Source organism: Anser cygnoides, chromosome 6 (genome assembly GCF_040182565.1).
Source record: "Anser cygnoides isolate HZ-2024a breed goose chromosome 6, Taihu_goose_T2T_genome, whole genome shotgun sequence".
In the NCBI taxonomy this organism is placed as follows: Eukaryota; Metazoa; Chordata; class Aves; order Anseriformes; family Anatidae; genus Anser; species Anser cygnoides.
In genome coordinates, this window is record NC_089878.1 from 6,768,569 (window position 1) to 6,786,080 (window position 17,512).

The 17,512-nt window shown below is 36.4% G+C and overlaps 1 protein-coding gene across 6 annotated transcripts in view; it reads left to right on the forward strand.

Moving 5' to 3' along the window:
- The window catches only part of TFPI (tissue factor pathway inhibitor), a 74,723-nt gene that overhangs the window by 18,135 nt on the left and 39,076 nt on the right, over positions 1–17,512 (forward strand). The window contains exon 1 of one of the 6 annotated variants that reach the window (XM_013178776.3): positions 16,113–16,384. The exons of 1 other annotated variant lie outside the window; for it this stretch is intronic. The gene's annotated coding sequence lies outside the window, so the exon portion shown is untranslated. Of the gene's footprint in view, positions 1–16,112; positions 16,385–17,512 lie in introns of those variants that run through there. 4 more of the 6 variants (XM_066999702.1, XM_013178777.3, XR_001206145.3 and 1 more) reach the window with 4 other exon arrangements.

The window sequence follows — 17,512 nt, forward strand, 5'->3', positions numbered from 1 at the left end:
GTTGGAGTGTTGGCCAGAAAGTAGACTGTTCTGCTGCTGGTTTGATGCCTCAGTATTACTGAGACTTTTAAAATACTAGCTGCTTTGTAGAACTTATCATGGCTTTTAGACTACTAGGAGACACAGACATATTTTAAGATATTGCACTTCCAAATAGCAAGCTGATGCATTGTGTCAGCAGGATTTGTCAGTATCTTCCCATTTCTCAGGCAAGCAACGTTGTTTCTTTATTTGTTGTTTGATCACAGATTTGTTTGCCTATAATTGAGTCTCTTGCAATTTAAACATTTCTTTCTGGTCATAGTATAAAAATGTTGCTTCACTCATAGCAGACAATGAAACTGATACAACACTGATTTGAGTAATTGGCTCTCATTAACAGTGACCAGCACCAACCAGTGAGATTTGGCTTCATAAATGTGATGTTTACTGAAGTTCACAGCACATGTTTTTAAGAAGTGTGTAAAGGATTCAGTAAAGAGTTAAAGAAAATTAACTTTTAGCTTGGTCATTTGTCAAGAATGTGGTTCTTCATAAATAGCCAGCGATGTGAGCACACTGTTCAGACGTCCTTTGTTTAAAGAAAAAAAGAAAAAGCATTCAGGGAATGTGGGCCTAGTTCTCTGCTGTCTATTGCTGAAATAGAATGCACATATTTGTATAGTCTTGTGGAGTTTGTGGAAATGAACAACTTATTCCATTGAAAGAAAATCTGTAAAGCTCTGCTGCAGTTGTCAAGGCCTGTGTTATGAATGTTCCTTTTAGTTTGCTTCAGACCTTTAGGGCACAAGAGTTACTCAACTTCTTGGCCTTCAGATTGGCCTTTCTCATTAGACATGCAGAAAGCAGTGCATGGGCTCACCTTCTGCGTGGTGGTAGTTGACTTTCTTTGCTGGAGACTGTATCCATTTATATCACATTTTGTCTCTGAATAAAATTGCTTATTAATGACTTTAATTTTCATATCACATGCTGTTTGAAAGCCTATGGTGCAGTTCTTGCTTTTGAATCCTGTTCATGCAAAGAAAATCCATGATGTACTTTCACAGAATTAAACAATACTGACAGGCTAAATTCTTAATTCCTTTGTTGTTATACTTTATACTTACCCTTATATTAATGCTTATTTTCTTCTCTGATTTTTCTTGCTTATTTTGTCTTGTAAAACTTGGTATTACCAGCTAGGATAGCTTGTTCTCATACTTAAATGACTGTATCTTGCTGAAATCAATCATAGTAATATTTGGTTATTCAGAAGTCCTGAATTGATTCACAATTATTAAAAGCCCTTGTATTATCCCTGCAAGGCTTTAACACCTGAACACCAGAGTTCATTGTGGTTTATTGATGTTGCTCATTTTAAAATGAATTCTAACATACTGGCATAGTGAACTATCTGTTGCTTAGATACAATGCAGTGTAGTTGTTTTTCTTTTCAGTTACTTATTTTCTCCCATTTCTCTGATTGGCTGCTAAGGTCTATCTCTTACGGAAGTTTTCTCAGTGTAATATCTTAAGACCTGACTTACTGTCCACCCTTCAAGGAATTTAGATGGCTATAATTCAGACTTTAAAAAAAAATAAATAAATAAAATCAAAACAAGCTGACCAGCCAAACCACCACCAACAAAAAGTGCCCGTGCAAAGAGAAGGTGAAGACGTAGCCATCAGATAATTTCTTCCTCCATCACATCTTCTCGCTTGTCAGAAGTGACTCAGTTGTAGTATGAAGTTAAGCATCCCTTGATATTCTGACTGTTGAAATTACAGTAAGGTTTGTTTATCTGTTGCTTATCCTAGGAAAATAGATCATGTCAAACAAAGGTTGTCTTTTTCTTGATAGACTCTTGATGTTGGAGTATCTCCATGCCTGTGAGGTGGTAAATATTCAGTGTTCCACTTAAACTCCTCTTGTTTTGGAGGAATAGAGATGTTCTCACAAGTAGCCACTGTAACAGTGGAGTTTGTGTGTTTTTTCATATGTGTATTTTACAAAAATAGATGTACTCAGTGAAGAAGTGACTATTTTACAGCGATTGAATGGTACTACGCGTACAGAATATTTGCTGTGTCACTGTTAAGCAACCTTTTAAAGTAAATCTGAGAAAACAGCTTTTTTTTTTTTTTAATTCTTTTGGAAAATCAAAGTACATCAGAGAACCTTTGCATATATCAGACAGTGAGTAAAATCACAATTACTATTTTCATCCTATTCTGTCTTCAATAACCTACACTCCTGTTTAACCTTAGATGTGTATATTCTAGTAGAGCAGGGCTTCATTTTTCTTATGAAAAAGCTACACTGAGCAGACTGTTTTCAGGTCCATTTTGAAATAAAAAGTAATTTTTTTTTTCTAGACACTTGCAGACCTTAGCACAAAGGGAAAAAGGTACATCAGCAAGCTAGGAGGAGAGTCCCAGGGTGGTTTTCCTCCATGCTGTGTACTGCAGAGCTGCAGTGCCTTTCTGTGATTTTTCAAGACATGGTTGGTATACACTGATGAAGGAAGAAATACAATTTTAGGACTTTATTTTTTCTCCCAATAAAAACTACCACCATATTCACAAAGGCTTCTTCAAACTAACTAGCAAGTAACTAAATTCACCACTGTGAAGTCTCATGCTTTTTACCAAAAAGCAGTAATCAATCACCAAGAAACTATTTTACAATTTGGCATTAAGCACATGCCCCTTGATATGCCTGATGCCCAGCCAAGGTGTTTCCTCAATAAATTACTTAATTCATTATTCCCTTAATTCAATAAGCAGGAAGAACTGGCAGCCCATTATTCACACAGATACTTGGTTAATCATTTTTCTATTGTCTCTGGTAAGCAAAAGATTGATAGCTGAGAGATTTTGATAAGAAAGTTGAATGTGAATATTCTCTGTAAAAAATCTAAGGATCTTCTTTTGAGAGTAAATCAACTATGTTTAGCAAAAAAAAAAAAATTTTTGGAAAAAAATACTGTTTACTGGGGACCTAACTTAGCACGAACATTTTTATTTCCAAAAATACATACAAAAACTCCCTAGGGATTCATCTTTAAATGTCTCTCATGCTTTGGGCAATTGCAACTTTCTGCTTTATTTTTTCCTTCTTTCCAGCTGGCCTACCCACCTGCTTGTAATTTGTGTCCAAAAAGCACAGTTCAAAAACCAGCAAGTTGTTTTAAACAACAGAATGAGTCAGTCATGATAATGCCTGTGTTCTTCATTATTTCTAAAATTTTGACGTAACCTGGAAAAATGCATCCTGACCAGTACCACTGAATGAACTAATGGACTTGATGGTAAAAACCTTATGGTGGAGTAGAAGATGAGGAAATGAGTAAATTGTATATGTTCTTGTGCAAATGTTTACAAAATATTTTCCTTATGAATGACTAATTACTCCAAAGGCTGCTTTGCCTTGTTTCTCATTAAATTCGACCTCATCTTACATACTTTGCACTACACTAACAGAAATGAAGAATAATCTTGAATTTTAAAAATGCTGTTACCTGAATGAGCATCATTTTACATACATACAAGGAACAAGTCCTGAAAACTTCATTTTTCTTATCTTAACTTTCAGTATATAAGCCTATTCTGAGTCTGTCTCCTGTTCAAGCTTCTTTTTAATTAAACATCCACACTCTACATATTTTCTTGTTGGTTCACCAGTAAGGGAAAAAAAATGAGATGAAAGTTTGTTATTTGGGACACTTATGACTAAATCATCCATCATTATACTTTGTGGAGCAGATAAATGAAATGGATAGAGCAGCAGAGTTACAAGATTCCTATGCTTATGTGCAAATAAAGTTTATTTGGTCCCCTTCTGCAGAACTCATAGAATCATAGGATGGTTTGGTTTGGAGAGGACTTTAAAGTTCATCCAGTTCCAACCCTCCCCCCCCACCCCCCATCATGATCTGATCTGAGTTCAGATCTAATCTGAAGTGTCAGTTGCAAGCTAGACCATGCTTTTCAGAATGTCGCATATACTGCATGACAAAGCAGCAGTCCAGACAAATAATATGATTAGGCATTTAGCCTGTGCAAAATCTACAGGCTACTTACAGTCAAACATGAATTGGTTTTGGTTTGTTTGTTTTTTTAATGTGCTTCTGAGTAGTAAAATGCAACTCTGCTATCCTTTGCCTTTAGCGTAAAATTGCATCAAGTCATTGGTGGTTATATAACTAATATCATTCATATTTTTAAAGCAATAAAAAAGTCATGGAATACTTACTGAGAAACTCCATTTTACAGTATTGCGTTTGTAATAACAAAGTGTTTGAAATATCGCTCATTGGCAAAACTTTACAATTTTTTTGTATAGAATAGTTTGATTTTGATAGTACTAAATGACTTACAAAAGTTTGCCAGCATTTTTCTTTACTGTTTTTCCTAAATCATTCAGCTTAAAGTTTTTGTTTTGTTTTGTTTTGTTTTTGTAAGAGATTGCCTATTATTTGCAAAGAAACCATGACTTCAGTGGTACATTGCATTTTTAAAAACTTTTTTGATTATCGTTAATTGAAATACGTAAGTTACAAAACAATTCAATTAATTGTTTTATTTTTGCTTTGTCATTATCTGTACTAAGCATTCCTTAATGCATGCCATAAACAGCAGCAGCACAAATACCAGATTAGCGGCAGATACAGTTTTCATTAGCAGTTATTATACACCCAAATCCAAGTCATTAAATTTTTTTGTTTTTGTTTTGGTCCATTACAATACATGTTCTCTGATCTCCCCCATGTATCTTTTACTTAAGGGAGGCACAGCAATAGAACAGCTGCTTCTGGCATGTGTGAGGTCAGTGTATGTTTTATTTACACAGTGCCAGCGTGATGGTTTTCCATTAAAACAATGGATTGTAAATCCTCATGAAACACTTGTAGTGTTAAGATAAACTTAATCTTCACAATTGCTTATGTTGTGTATTATCATTGAATGGCAAAACCTGCTCTTAAAGTATTCTGGTTGTAAATGACAATTACCACCTTACCCAATAGCATTTTTTTCTTCTTAGGTAATTCTTAAGCAGCTGAAATATCAAAAAGACAACCGGGTTGCAATAACCTTGATTCAGAGTTCATGTGCATATTCACTTGGCCTCCTGTCCTCCTCACCTCATGTCACATTTGGAGAAAAGGCATACTCACCATTACCTCAGGGGAAAGAAATCCAGGTTTCCACTAGGATTAAGAACTTGGACTATCCTTGCAAAATTCTAAATTTTTCTTTGGTCCAACAGAGTGCTCTGGTGACTGTTGGAAATCTTTGTTCTGCCTAAGTGTAGGTGTTAGGAGGAAATCGCTTCTCTGTTTGAATCACTGAAAGTAGTTTGTATCAAGAGCATCCTTGAAACATAGGTGCAATCAATTGCAACTTGCTTTTACAAGCATTATTCCATGAAATAAATGTATATGCTTACATTAGAATAGTTATCCACTGTATTAGAACAGACTGTGTGTATTATTGTATCTTGGCTTTGGGCAGGTTTTTTTACCTTGTAATGTAAGGAAGCAAAAATTATGACCCCTGTTATCCCTCGTGCTGTAAAGAAATCAAATAAGCTGTCAAGTTTCTGCCAGAATCTAGAGGAGATTTGTATGGTACTGGAAAGAGATTGCAGAGGATCAAAGGGAAATATAGAGTAATTTTTAATCTTCTTTTCCATACGGCACCCAAGCTTTATAAAAAAATCCTCCTCCTCTGCATGTTTTCTTAATAAACTGAACTAATTCAGGGAAGGTGGAGGGAGACTTCAACCCTTGATCCAGCTTCATGATGATGTTTAATGAAAAGATGCATTATCACAAAGCCTCACAAAATAAGCATCAAAAGGAAATCTCATTAGTAAATACCACTTGTAGGTTTGGTTCAGAGAACCGTGCAAAAGTATGATGGTAGGTTTTAATTTATACTGTCTTTCATAGCGATTATTAAAAAACTGTTTATATGAATGAAATATTTCAGTGGGAGTTGTCATTTAAAAATTTGTCCCTCAGCTAACTAGTATTTTACGGAAAACAAATTTGGATTTTTCCATAGAAACCATACAAATTTCCACATATTGTAAATACAAATTCTGTGAGTACTCTGAACAGCTGTGTTGAATTATGCTGTGGTAAGGGAAGTACGTACTCCTCATGAACAACCTATATAAATACTAATTTTTCTGGTTATTGATACAGCATCATTATATTGTCAATCTTCAGTAAATCTTAATCTCAGTTTCCTACCTCCTCCAATATGACTTCTCCTCTGGTAGCACTGGTAGTAAATATTTTGCATGAACTGGCTGGCATTAAATTAATTCATTCCTATTAAAGGACTATTATGGATGGAGTTTCAGTTGAATCATTCGTCTAGTTACCAACCAGCGGAACGTGTCTGAACTTGCTAATGAGACAAAAATGCAGTAGTAAGTACAATTTAATGTAGCATCCTGAGAAATATTTTTCTGCTTTGTAAAAATGCTTCTTTATTGCTGTGTTATTACTCATGTGTTTAGAATTAGGCATATGCTTAAGTGATTTTGGCTGGTCAGCATCCCAGATGTTTATTCTTCATTTTGAAAAGATTAAGCCAAAATGGAAAACTCTTCTGAAAGGCATTATATGTTCCGTTTCCTGCCTCCTGAGACAGGCAATCTTGCAAAGGATCTTTTTTATTTTTTGCATTTTTGTTGGTGTGCCATGAAACTCTTGCACGTAAAAGATGTTTTGAACCCTGTGTATTAGCTGAAGTCATTTCCCTACTAAGGAAAGGAATAAATGGCATTACCAATGAATAACTTGATGTATAGCAGTCATCTAAGGTAGCTCTTACCTAATGAGTTTGTATGGGGTCTCCTGTCTAGACTGGTGTCACAGGACCTGTGACACACAATTTATTAGTATTGCATCATCAGTTTTCAGTATTACACTGTGCAAAATAGTTCATGTTTGACATAGTCTTCTCTTGATTGAGTAGCTTTGAAACAGTGTGATACTGAACTTTCAACATGCTATGTTTTTTGCAGTTTTAATCAAGTACTTCCCTTCTTCTTGAGGTAGAGACTTTTTCTTTTGATAGATTTTTTTTTTTAATTAAAAAAAAATTAGTGTTACTGACACGTGTGAAAGTAGTATCTAACCAGAAACACAGTGACCTGACTGGAGACATCTCAACAGAGAGCTATTTCAATGCAGTCCAGTAAGGGGAATCATTACTCAGGATGGACAAGAGGAATTACATATAGACTTGATTGATATTATTGTGTAGTGGCATATGTGATTGATCCGTCAACTTCTGTAAATACATAGAAGCTTCCCACTGTTATAGATACTGTTCAAATATGGAATTAGAACAATAACAGCAAAAGTTCCAGGTCATTTTAAGGCATATTGTGGCTGATTCGACAGATTGTACCTCTTACTCACAATTGAATAACTGCTTGTAGTTCCAAACCTTGTACCAAATAGATTCTTAAAAAATCTCATTTTACTGGATTTTGAGGTTCACCAGACTTCAATAGCAAAACCAGTTTAAATGGTCAGGTTGTGAGCTGACTGCAGTTTGAAATCCTTTGATGCTGCCAGTGCTTCATGGTCTCGTGGCAAAGCTGTTAATTGGTCCAGTCTGTGACTAAATGAAATACTGATGAACTTTGTCTACTTTTGTTATGCAACAAAATCCAAAGCTGTAAACAATTTGGGGAGTTCTATATGCTTATGGATTAGGTTGCTTTATAAATATTTTTAAAATTTTTGGTTGGAGCTGTTCAGGTTTTCCATTTGCATAATCGCATGCTTGCTTTATCTGATGGGAATTTTGTCCATTGTCCTTTTAATCACCTGTCTCTCCTAAGACATAGGAACTCTGATATTTAGATGTCTTACTGATGTCTAATCTGCTCGATATTTATTACTCATTCTCTATTGGGGGGAAAAAAGTAGTAATAATACTGGGAAAATAAGATTTTTGTCTTACAGCTAGTCAGTATGAACTTCGCTGAAGATGGATTAGTGTTCTGTCATCTGAGAAGCATTAATGGTCCCCTAGCTTCTTGGAGAGCACAAGCATGGCAAAGGGCAGACAATTGTTCTATGCCTCCTAGGAGTTACAATTGCTGTGTAAATAATTGTCGTCCATCCTCTGGGAAGTGAGTGCACTCCAATAAGAGCGTCACACAGGAACAACTGGCTGTTTTCTGTGTTCTATTGACTTCTCATGAGAACACTTCAGGAGCTTGTTGAGCTCAAAGTTGTTGTCTTAGATACTGGATAGCAGCTGAAGACAGCTGCCAAGGTATATGCAGCATTTGCCAAACATCTTTTGTCCTTTCTCTATCTCCCAGAGAAGTCTTTTCTCTTCAAATACACACTTTGCTGTCTGCAAGGCAGCGAGGTGGGGAGGAAGTGGCCTGACCTAGGGAGTGCAAGACTTTGTCATAGCAGTTGTTGGCAATGCTTTGTTTTCTTTTTAGCAGCCCAGTAGGGTTCAGAAACCAGTTTCCTGCTCAGCTGCTTGAATTGTCTTTCTATAGCTGGTGTAGGCATTAGGAGTGAGTAGGTGGTAGAACACAGAAATAACAACTAGGGCAGGTATGCTAAGAGCCAGTCTTGGCAAGAGAGCAATGGCACCATGTTTGAGGTGGGGCAAACAGAAGGAAGCACGTTTGACATCGCAGCAGCGAGGACTGAGGGGTGGATACGGGCTTGGCAGACCTGTTAGTAGATGCATCGTTACTAGCTGCTCAGACTTCCCAGAGCTGGCAGCAGCTCACTGTGTCCTCAGTTGCCATCTCCTTCAATTACTCATCCTCCCAAAATACTTTTCTGAAAGCATATTGTGAAACTCCTGTTGTTGCTCCTTATGTCATGGTCTGAGCATCTCTTGTACCTTCTTTATTTATTTCCCAGCCATAATGTACAGGAGAATTCAACCTCACAGGCTGTGAGAGGCTGACATGTTTAAAAAAGAAAAATAAAACGCCATAGAAGAAGACTTAGCTTCTGTTTGTAGGAACATCTGTAGTGGCTTCTGGTCAAATTCACCATAGAGAAAATAATTTTCATTTCTGTTCATAAGATAAAGAATATACAGGCATGCTCATAACTTTCCGGGCGGGGGGTGGGGGTTGGAAATCCAATGAACAGGGAATAATGTTTATTCTTGGTCATCTATCTAAAACCCAGTTTCCATGTGTGTTTTTTTTTTTTCACTTTGTTTCATTTAAATGACAGATGGAAACAGACCATGTTTTTTAACTAAAATAGAAGTAGTTTTGAAATTAAATGAAATCCCAGCTAGTAGAGTAGTCTCTTTTCTTCACCTCACAGCACAGAAGTGTTCAGGCCATATGATAAATCTAAATACTCTATCCACAATAAAACTCATGCTGATTTCACCCAGAGTACGAATAAGACCCTTTAAAATGACATTTAAAAATAAGTAAAAATGGAGGGGTAAAAAAAGTAGAAGTGTATTTGCCTTCTGTTTCCCGATAAAATACCTAAGCTCTTAGCGCTGCAACAGTGACATCCAGTGACTAAGCCAGGTAGTTCTAGACTTGATCTGCATTTGGACTGCATGCTAAAGGGCATGGACAGAAAGGGAGGTTTATTTACTGAGATCCTTAGTGAAATACTGGACTGATTGAGGATAAATAGACACTCCATGAGAACGCAAAACATGATAAATAACTAATCTGAAAATTTTGTATAAATGTTTAGTTATCCCATATCTGTTTCAGAGTTAGACATTTAATGAGCCAAGGGAGGAATAAATTATTTTTAAGCAATTGCTTTGTCCAGTGAGGCAGTTTGTTTATTGAGATTATACAACATTTCATACCGGATTTGATAATTTAACAATAGAATTAAATAAAAAGACCAAAAAGAATTAAGAAACCTTCCTTATATAAGGAAGATGACAAAATGTGTACTGCCCTTTCATACCTGATTCCATTTTAATTGAAGTCAATGTGTGTTTGTAATGAAATTCAAACCTCATGTAAACTTCTGGCTCTGAAAATGAGTAGCATCTGGTACTGACCTGACCCCCTACTACCTCAGCTATCCAAATGGTCTTGGTTGGAACAGACTCTTGAAATATCTGTATTATTTGAAATGTTATGTTATACATTCTGTTTTTTTGTAATCGTACTATAGAAGTACCTTGTTTCTGGGGTCTTTGAAAAGGTAGTAATAGATGCTAATTTTTTAAGGATTTCAGCTTTAAAGCATACTCCAAGTTGCAAGCTCTTTTACTGTTAGGAAATCGATGAATGAAGAAATGAGAGTATGAGTTATGTAAGCTCATAAGTAAGGAGAAATACACAGGAAAACTAAGAACTGAAAGCAGAATTTTAAAAATGAGCTTAAAGTTCATGAAATAGTATTTATGTGTTTACTTGCTCAAGACTCAATATTCCTTTTAGGACTCTGCCTCAAATTACTGGAAGTGAAATACAACCTCAGATTCAGAAATGTAGCCTACTCTCATTCTGTGTTTAAAGCAGTATGGACTAAAATAATAGGAAAATTGGAGAAATATTAAAAAGAAAAATATTAAAAATTATTACAGTCATTTCCAGAGTACTGCAGAAGTAAATTTACCATGGTGTACCTTTTGGCTCAAAAAAATGGGACATGTACTGCATTCATTAGAAATCTGGTCCATCTGGCTTGCAAAAGATATTGAGGGATTGAAACCCATGATGAGGCAGTTCATTTCATGTAGTTAATCATAAAACTGATTCTGTTGAAGTATTCATTAAAGAAGAACTCTGATTCAGATCAGAGTTTTCCAAAGGAAATCTTTTTTTTTGTTTATTTCAAAATCTTTTGTTGTTTGTTTGTTTGTTTGTTTCCTGGAAAACAACTTTGTGTTAGTATTATATTTAAAAGAATCAGAAAGAAAACAAATGCCCAGCTAAACGAAGAAATTCGAAAGTTTGTCACATCTACCCTTTGGCAAGAGGTAGTGCTTTTGATTAGCAATACCAGGAAAAGAATAAAAAATTAAAAAGCAGATGCTGAATGTACCCCTTGCTCCTTCTCAAACAGTTTTAGTAGTTCAGCAGGGAAACTTTTCAACCAGTAAGGAATGGATCTGATTATCATTTCCTCTCATCTGTCACTCACTTCCTTTCCTCTTCTCAACCCTAAAACAAACAAACTGTTTATCCAACTTACCCGTGTTAGCCTTGCTACATGTTTGATTTTTAAAGAAAACAAAACAAAACATGTAAGACATCTTCGATAACCTAAATTTGGATGTAAAGAACCCAAGGGAATTGAGAAACTTGAAGACTCTCTCCCCTTTAAAAATGTTGTTACCTTTCCATCAGTCAACTTTAGTAATATTAAGCCTTACTGTATCCATACCTCCGAAATGTACACGTTCCTTAGGCTGTTAAGAGCGCTCTCTCCTAGGCATCTCAGAATGCAGGGAGTAACATTTGAAGAGCCTACCTTTGAAGATGAGTACAGAAGTGAGGACAGAGGCATAGTCATTTGCTCATACTGTTATGTTCTGCTATCAGCATCAGCAGTCATCCTTTCTGTGCATTCTGATTTCAGTCTTTAGAAATTGCTCAAGACATCCATGGTTTCCTTATAAGAATATGAAGTCACAGGAAAGAAGAAGGGGGGAAAAGAGGATGAATGTGTTATAGAGACAGATTTTCAAGGGTCAGCTGCTGGGTTCTGGTCTTCCTTTTACTTTGTTTTGGGTGTTTTTATGTGGGTTTAAAATATTAAATGCTATGAAGACCACAATGCAAATAATAAAACAGATACAATATAAAACAAATAATTGAGACACATGTGAAACTCGGTTTTATTAGATGGAATATACCTAAAATTGTTCTTTTTCTACCTGGATGGGTCCTTGCAGCTGCATGTCATTGCATGTAGGTGATCTCAGCTGGAAAAGCAGACATATCCTTCATTCACTTCGGTGGCCTCAAAAAAAAGATGAACTAGTTGTAAGACATTGTAATACTTCACTACAGAAGTAACAACTAATACTGAAAATGTGGAGTCTGTGCTAGGTAGACGGTCCCGACTTGTAACTGCTGTGGTGTGCCACATGGGCAACAGCAACAGTCTGTCCCTCCAGAAACTCTGCAAGAGCAACAACTTTGCGCTAAGATGATTGTTAGCTTCTGTGCTAAAGGAAAAGGTCCTTTGTAGCTTTTGCCCTGTATGCTGGTAGCAACTGCTCCCTCCCTCTTAACTTTTCCTTTAAGATCATTGGGACAAGCCAACCATGCTGGTGGTGCATTTCCTGTACGCATGCTGCTGTCTGGTTCCTTATGAGGTTGAGAAATATCCGTACTTCATCCGATACAAGCATGGAGTAAAAGTATTAAGTTATGATTTAGTTTGTTGAAGGCAGGAGACAGGAAGCTCTTGCTTCTATGGACATTTGTAAAGAACTAAGCAATGGAAAAATGAATCAGCATCACTAGGGGGCAATAAAACATCACAGACATCTATACTGTTAAACGAGAATGCAAGTGATGTCACTCCCTCACTGAGGGAGGCACTTGTATTATGACCTGAAGAACAGCTTGCAAATGATTTTGTGTGAAGAACAGTTTGGCAAATGCTTTTGTGTTTTTCTGACTGCGTTTTGTAGTCAGTCTTGCCTCAAAGATGATAGAGTTCTCAAAAAAATAATACATTTATATTATATAAGCAGACAAAAAACTTTTCATATAATTTTGTGCTGTTTTGTCTCCATTTTGTCACAGTAAAGCACTAGCAAGATTGGGCATTTGAGCATCACTTTTGTTTCTGAGCACCACACATTTAGCACTGCGGTTAAATATAACATATTTTGCTAAAGCCCATCCATTTTGTACAAATAAATCAAAGATGCAGAGTACTAAAAAATTTGAATCTGAAGCTCACTGTCTTTTGCTCTGTCCCTCTCAGTCTCTCCGTGAGACCACCAGCTCAAACTGTAGACAGACAATCCAGAAGATTGCTGCCCCAGTCCTCTTAAGCTATGAAGTTAGTTATTAACCATTGCCTCCCATTTTCCCCATGTCTTGCTGGCACTACATATCTGTTTACTGATTGGTAGAGAGGTATAGAGGCCATAAAACAATGGATGTGTAAGACTTTTTGGAGGGCAGAAATGCAGTATAAACTGTGCCTGTGTTAGATTTCTTAACAGAAGTTGTTGGAGATATGATTGATTTTGAACACATTCAGTAGCACTGATCTTGTCTGCTGTCCTTCAGGCCTTTCTACTGGTCCTTTTCTGCTCCGATCTGTGATGTTGTGGGGTTGTAATCCCTGAGTAAAAGTTTTCCTGACTATAGGAGAAGAGTCATATAAATGCTCTCTGGCCTTTCATTTCGTTTTCAAACCTGAGTCGTTTCCAAATATGTCAGCAAAAAGTGGCGTGTAAAGTGGACTGGAAATTTAGGCTTCTATTGCCCTTGCTGCATGCCAGTGCAAACTGTGCAAAACAAGCAGGATTTGGTAGCTAACCTGTTGTTTGTGTGTACTGTAGATGGTCTTTACTCACATTGATTCAACAATTTGTGCAGTTCCTTTTGTTACATAACTGGCCGGAGCCTGACTCTGCAGATAGACCTCAGAAGTCATGTGAAAGAGTGATCTTATTAACTGTAATCTTTATATTGACAATTGTTTCATGTGGCACATGCTGTAAATAAATGTGAAGAGAGAATGTAGTGATAATGTCACATACTCAAAGGTTAGAAATTCCTTGAGTAAGGATTTCTGGGTTCTTCAGAACAGCAAAAATGCTTAATAAAAACAACAGTTGGGCGATGTCTTAAGGAGAAGCTAGGCCAGTGAATTTCTCTATGATTTGCAAGTTCTGCATTTCAAAAGGTTGTCAACCTCCCACAGGACATTAGAAAAGTGTTTTAGTAACTTTTTATATTTTCCATAAATTTCAACTTGCTGATCTTGAAAGTCACTCCTAAAAAGGATCTGAAAAACTTTGTTAGAATTGTAGGGACTTTTTCCTGTGGTGTGGACCTTTAGCTATTGACAACTTTCTCAAGCTGTCAGCAATCTCCAGAGCAAGACAGAGGTCAGTGCAATTGTCTTCACCAGGTCAGAGCGGAATGGAATTCTTTGATCCCACTTCAGGTTCAAAACAGTTTTGTTTCTATCTTCAAAGTGTTTCTGGTTGCATCTTAGTTCTTTTATGTTTTAGTTAAAATTACAATGAAAGGGATTCCAAATGTCGACCTTCTTGACTACTAAATTAGGAGAAGTGAATGTGACAGCTGAAGAGACGTTAGCAAAATATATAGTAAAAATATTCATCTTAAAATGAAATATTGTTGCCTTTAACTTTCTTTTAGATAAGCGTTTTTCACTTACATATGGTGATATTTTCACTCTTATCTTGTTTTATTAATATTAACCAAAGATTTCATAGTATAACTTGTATCAAAATAAGGGGTTTCATTCTCATAAATGTCCCCCCAAATAGATTTCTTTATATATATCATTTTCCACTTATTTGACCATAAGAAGACAAAATATGTTTAAGAACTGCAGCATTTTCTTACATCTTGTTTTTTTATGTCTGTGTGCTAATTCTTTCAGAATTTCTTCATTATTTTGCACACCAAATTTGCGTGACTTGAGGAAGAATTTGGAGAAACAAATAAGGAATGAGGCTGATACATTCTGATATAAACCTCCAAAATTTTTTTGCACATTCATTTAAAAAACAAAATAGAACAAAAACACATTTCCCATTAAAAAGCAAAAAGAAGCTTACTTGAAGTTTTGACCATGTCAGGTCCCTAGATTAGAAATATGTTTGTACAGACTGGTAAATTCAGCCCACTCAGCATCCAATATGACAAAAAATAAAGCAGTTCTTCTGTAAATGCCTTGTATAGTGGGGCAACTTTGAATCTGTGTTAATCCACATTTTAAGAAAAGCAAAAAGAAGATATCTGTCATTTATTGGAAGCCTAGTTGGTTTTGTTCCTATTGCAAGTGTATAGACAGAATTCTTTAAATCATGATGTAACCTTAGTACATCTGTTTTGGTCCATCTTACCTTATAGATTTGTGGATAGTTCTACCAGAAACCAATTTCTAACACAGGGGCTCCCAAAATGTTTTTCAAAGGCTTGGGTGTCACACAGATGAGAGACTGACCACTTGCATTTACCTAGCGTCTCCTGAAATGGTTTGCTCCTCCCTTTATCTGAGCTCGGAGTTGGTAATTAGGAACTGTATGACAGAAGCCAACCCGCAGTATTTAAGCTCTTTATGTTTTGAGTGCTTCTAGTCCGTTTCGGGAGAGTTAATCCATTTGATTATTGACCCAGTTAATAGTTGGACTCAAATGGCTACTGGCTTTGCCTTGAAATGGATTGCAGACAGTCCTACAATCCAAGAATGACAGATCTCAGAAGCTACCAGGAACACTTCTGGTTGTTTCAGAGCAAGTAAACCTGTTAACAGACTTTGAGACTTTTCAGTCTGTTTCGGAATGTTGATGAACATATGAATATAAATCTTCCCTTTAATTTGTCTGTTTGTCTTTGCCTGGAAACAATTGCAATTGGTTACAGCTACTAATTGTATAAGTTGCTGTTCTCCAGCTGTTCCTTCTGTCTCTGTTGCTATTTAATTCATTACCTGGGAAATTCTTTTCAAGTGGTGTCCAGGACTAGGATTCTGGTCTACTGTCTTTATATGCACAAGTTACAACGTCTCTGTCTTATAAGAGCACAGTAGCTGAGGAAAGGGATGGCTACTGTGATGATGTTTACTGTTTCAGCACATACTTACACGATTCATAATTAGGTTGTGCGTATGTATTTTGCTCAAGGCAGAATAGTCTTTGCAGTCAAGGTGTAGGTACTGTAATGAACACAGCCTAGATCTAGAGTGAATGGCTTCATTTAAAAACTGACAAAAAGAACAGAACTGTAAACTACATCTCTATCTTAAATAAGCAATGCGTATGGCATTCTCATGAATTGAAGTCTGCAAGGTAAAAAGAAGAGAATATTCTACAGGCTGTCTTTTGTTCTTTAAAACTGTGTTTCAGTTTAGCTAGTGCCATTTAGAACACAGTTGCTCTAAACTGGGAGCAGATACGAAAACTTAAACAGGAAGCTTCCCTGCCGCTGCTGCAGAGCTCTGACTTGTACCCAGAGTAAACCCATGTGCTCTACAAAAGCAAGAACGAGGACTAGCTGATTAATCAACAGGCAGGCTCCTGCTCTAGGAAGATCAGGTTGCAATCCTGCCTTTGTAGCTTTACACCACACCCCCACGTATTATCTTAAGTGTGACTTAGTAGGGGAGGACCGCATTCAGCACGGATTCAGGAATCCTCTGTGTGTATAACAACTGTTTCTAGGAGTTCGGTGAGTACTTTGTAACAGAATTTGTTTTACATGAGATCTTTTTTTCTTCAGCTGGCAGAAAAGTGTCCATCCACTGTTATGTTTTCTTTAGAATGTGGTAGATGCAGTAGTCAAATGTTTAGATTCAAAGTCCAGCTGCAAAAAGGGAGACTTCTGTATAAATCTGAAACAGTACAGCAATAAATGTAACTTTACAAATACTAATACAACTAATCTTTGGTTGTCAGAATGTCAGACTAAGGTATTGTTAGCACCAAGGCAATTCAATATCTTTGAAAGAAAGCCATTCAAAAAACGAATATATTCATTTTGATCAGTAGCTGGAGTTTGGGGGGGAACTGAATCTTCTGTTTATTCAAACAATTCCTCTACTACAGTAACTTCAAGGGAGGCTTGATTCAGGCAGAGTGGTCTGCCAGGCTATTTCAAATCCTTCTAAGGTATGTAACATTTGAAGCAATTAATACTTGGAGAAGTACAAGAATATTTTATGAGCCAAATTAAGCTGATGTTAGTACAATCCAATTTCACTCATAATGTATATGGAAATTCATAAGTACTAAAACATCTGAGCAATAAAGAGGGTAGTGAATGGGGCTTGCAGACCTTGGTGCCAATTAAAAAAAAAAAAAGGCAGAAAAATGTCAGTGACTTCTGTAATATTTTACTTGTAAGAGTCTACATGAGCTTCATCTTCTGTAACTCTTCAGTGAAAAACAATGATAACAGTCTGCATAAAAAAAAAAAAGGTAAAATATAAATAGCTGTTCTAGAAAATCTAAATACATCTTAAATGAGGAAAAGGCATGTAACTATGGGAAAAGTGGAGTAGGGAAAACTCAAACAATTTAGATGGGGGGAGTATGTGAAAGGTCAGTGTGACTCAGTGCTCTAGAAATTAGTCATCAAAGTACTTCATGGAAAACATGTAAAGATATAAACCTTCCTTCCTGAATGCCTTATAGACAGATGCAAAGACAGGAAATCCAAGCTGCCAGTATAGATATGAACAGCAAAGGCATGTTTTCATAATTGCTGGGAACCTACTTGGGGAAAATTGTTGGCCTTTTCCCTTTGCCATCTTCTGCTCATTCTTTAATTCTATCAGGATAGAGTTTGTGATCAGCT